Raw genomic sequence first — 4,304 nt, forward strand, 5'->3', positions numbered from 1 at the left:
CTGAGCCAGTGTAACCTCCTGCATATGGGACTCTGAATTCTTCACTGCGTGAACCAGTACCTGGCACCTTTTGCATACTCATTAAATAGTTCTTGACTGAAAATATGAAAAAAATCTGTCATTCTGAAAACTATAACTAAAATTCATTAAAACACCACATGTCAAAACTGTGGCCTTTGCATATATTTTCCCAGACCTTTATTTTTACAGCTAATCTCAATTCTGAACTTTTTGTTCATTTTCCTGTTAATGTTTCATCTTCTTCCACAAATCTAATGTAGCTTGCTTTATTTCAACAGTCAGAATTTACTGTCATGGACTAATGTTATATATAAGGTGGTGAATTTATAATATACTTGTTTTTATGTACCGTCATACTTAAATATACAGTTTTGGTTTCTCTTTTTCCTTTATTTATTTGTTTCAAAGCTGAATATAGATAAAAGTTTCACAGATCCCTCTGCAAATACAATTTCTGTGGCTTATTCAAACTATCACCACATCCCCCTCTAACCTCCACATCACTTATCGTTTCCAACATCTGGAAGTTATAGAGCATAAAAGAAAAGGAAAAAGATTTCTTTTCTTAGTGTGCATCTTGACTATTAATTCCCTGCCCATGGCAAAAAATGCCTGCACCTTAGGAAGACTGACACCTGGACTCTTCTCCCAGCTCTCACCAACCCTTGATTTTTAAACCCACAATTTCATAAATATATGCAAGTACCTTGAAAAGCTAATAGCATATTACCACATTAAAATTATATTCTTTACATATCTGTTTCACAATTTTAGAAGGTAGAAGACTGATGTTTGGTTTGACAAAAACAGTATATAACAACAAATTTACTTCCTAGGTGTTATCCACTAGGTCAGGGGTCGGGAATCTATGGCTCATGAGCCAGATGTGGCTCTTTTGATGGCTGCATCTGGCTCGCAGACAAATCTTTAATAAAAAAATAATAACGTTAAAAATGTAAAACATTCTCATGTATTACAATTTATTCATTTCCTATCACTCATGTTCATGGTTGCAAGTGGCTGGAGCCAATCACAGCTGTCCTCCGGGACAACACCAAATTTTTATTGGATAATGCATAACGTACACAGGTCGTTGTATGTCTCTCACAAAATTACATTTTAAAATATATGGCATTCATGGCTCACTCAGCCAAAAAGTTTCCCGACCCCTGCACTAGATAGGTAGAATTCATGTTCAGAAAAAATTCTACAAAGCATGTCCTACTTATTCTCCTGTAGTTCTCATTCTCTTCTCAGTTTTCTTTTCTTTTTTTTGCAGAGGTATGAACCAGACTGCTTCCTGACAAGCATATTAATGGAACTAAATTTAGATTAAATTAAATGGTATAATAATCATTTGTTCCAAGTAAACTACAATAGACCAGACATTATTCAAGTTCAGAGTATAAGCAGGCTAGACAGCTTCTGACTTTGGAGCAGTACAACTGAAAGCAGATTGGAAGAAAACATTAAGCTGATACATCAGCACTGTGAGAATCCTTTCATTTTATTCTTTAACTCTTTATTTAAGGCACTGTATATTTTGGCAGGAGTATGGCCAATTTATATTTTTTAGTTATGTAAGAAGTGATGTATGAAAACTTGGTTTAAATAGTTAATGTTTTATTTTAGTGATAATTCATCTTCTCTTCTAGATGGTGCTCTGAACAATTGTGCTTGGCTACCCTGACACTAAATCTATCCCAGTTTTACCACCTTGCCAAGTCTTTGCTTCTTCCACTGCAAATTCAACCAGTTATGATTGATACCCTTGGGTTGGCAGTACACAGCCAGCTGATCCCAGTGCTGGTTTCTCCACTGTTTAAGCTCAATGCAAAGAACACATTTTATGCCTGTTTGATATATAGAATGTAGAGGTGAGAGCAGATAGACCAATACTATGGAACCTCACAGGCTAGAGGAGACTAAGGAATGCCAGTGAGTAGAAAGTAGTTTCAAAATAAAAGAAAAACCAGGACATGAAAATGGAAAAACATGAGATCAGAGAGACACAGAGAACAGATACAGAAATAGAAGGGGAAAAAATGATTAGCAGTACATTGAATCATGCAGAAATTTTAACATACAGGGGGTCCTCGTGTTACAACAGTCTCAACATACAATGTTTCAAGTTTTGATGCTTACTTCCATAAAAACTTTAAAATTGAGATGTGAGTGTTTCAGCTTACACCATTTGTGTTGTACTTACAGACTAATTGGGTGAACTAGTTTAGTTGCACGTGGTGGAAGAATATGCAGCAATGCAGAGTATGAGTGAGGGAGTTGGCGTTCCCTAGTATTCTTACCTATGCTATTTTGGACTGTTAAAAACACAAGTGTTTGATTTATGTTGCTTTGTTTGCCAACTATTTGGCACTTATCAAGGCTCCTAAATGAAAGTCAGACTTTTCAGATGGTAGTGCTTCAAAGAAGAGGAAAGCCATGATGATAGAAGTGAAATTAGACATCATAAAGAGATCAGAAAAAGGAGAATCAGTGATGAACAATGGCCACATGCTAGGCCTTAGCTGCTCTACTGTAGCAACAATTATCAAGGATAAAGTCCATGTTCTAGAGTAGTGGTAGTCAACCTGGTCCCTACCGCCCACTAGCGGGCATTCCAACTTTCATGGTGGGTGGTGGCAGAGCAACCAAAGTATAAATAAAAAGATAGATTTAACTATAGTAAGTTGTTTTATAAAGATTTATTCTGCCAAACTTAGCAAAATTTGACAGAAAGTACTTGGTAAGTAATTATTATTATATGCTTTAACTTGCTTTAACTCTGCTTTATAAATTTTATAAAGTAAAGTTATTTCCCTACTTCATAAATCACCATTACTGTGGAACAGGTAGGTGGTTAGAAAATTTTACTACTAACAGAGATACAAAAGTGGGCAGTAGGTATAAAAAGGTTGACTACCCCTGGGCTAGAGCAAGTAAAGAGAACAGCCTCTATGAAATCAACTATGATTATTAAACAGTGATGTGACACAATGATTGAGATGGAAAGATTGCTGGTTTTGTGGCTGGAAGACCAGCATCAGCAGCCTATACCAGTTAGGATAGGTAAATGACTTAGGCTAGGGTGTGTTTCAACTTACACCAAAATTTGTGTTATATCACTGTTATAGGAATGGAACTGTGTCATAACCTGAGGACCCCCTATAGCATTATTTTATTTGTTTGTTTGTTTGTTTTGTGTATAAATGTTTATATTGAGAATTAGCCAGCTGGACTCAGTTTAGATGATCCCAATTTTCCTGGCAACATTCAAAAAGCATCATAGTCAGAAACCAGTCAAACATATACCTTCTCCTCATCAGGCCTGATCAGGGTGCTGACCTTGGCCACATCAGTGCCATTGAGCTTTTTCACAGTCTGTTTGATCTGGTGATTGGCCTTGACATTTATAGTGAACACAAGTGCATTGCTGTCTTCTATCCTCTTCATGGCTGACTTGGTAGTCAGAGGAAACTTGATGATGGTATAGTAGTTCAGTTTGTTTCTCCTAGGGGTGCTCTTCCAATGATATTTAGGATGCCTTTTCGGCTGTGGGAAGGTGGGTGACATGCAGATCTACTTTTTGTGTGTTGTGGCTGTGGATGCCTTTCAGCACTGCTTTCTTTACCTTCAAAGTCTCTGCTTTAACTTCATCTTTAATAGGGGCAGGAGTTTCCTTCTTCACTTTTGACACCATCTTCATAAAAAGGTTGTGTTATTTTTAGATATAAATGACTTAGATAATAGAAAAATAGAATTAATTCTAAATAATTTAGTTGTTTAAAACTGATGCTAATCAAGTCACATTCTTCAACCATATATAATTTATGTTTAATTACTTTGTAGAAATGTATTTATTTACAGTTATTTCAAAATTATAAAAAGGTTTTCAAATCAAATGGATATAGGTTCAAGTCACACAATAACTGACAAAAACACTCTAGCGTTATATAAGTGGATAAATGTTATACAAAATGTTATACTCTGTAGGCTCTCTAGGCGGTTCTGTTCTGTCTCTATTTGCTACCCACATTTCACACATAATTAAGGTATAATTTAATTTAGAAAAGAAAGTATTATATATTGTTTAATTTCAAAGAAACCTGAGTGATTTTTAGTTGATAACAACAATAAATCCATACTGTCTCAAGGCTTAGTCTTCAAGGCTTCTCAATTGGCTCACCTCTGCAATGACAGCACCTAACTGAGAGAAAATCCGACTTTACTACAAAAGCACGAGAATAGGACTAATTCAGAGATGGAGATATTTTTTATATAGT

General features: G+C 35.6%; 1 pseudogene; it reads right to left on the bottom strand.

The window, feature by feature from the left end:
- Window positions 1-3,265: 3,265 nt before the first annotated feature.
- On the bottom strand, window positions 3,266-3,727 carry LOC136377425 (large ribosomal subunit protein uL23 pseudogene; annotated as a pseudogene).
- Between the last annotated feature and the right edge of the window lie 577 nt (window positions 3,728-4,304).

The sequence above is a fragment of the Saccopteryx leptura genome, chromosome 6, assembly GCF_036850995.1.
Source record: "Saccopteryx leptura isolate mSacLep1 chromosome 6, mSacLep1_pri_phased_curated, whole genome shotgun sequence".
Taxonomy (NCBI): Eukaryota; Metazoa; Chordata; class Mammalia; order Chiroptera; family Emballonuridae; genus Saccopteryx; species Saccopteryx leptura.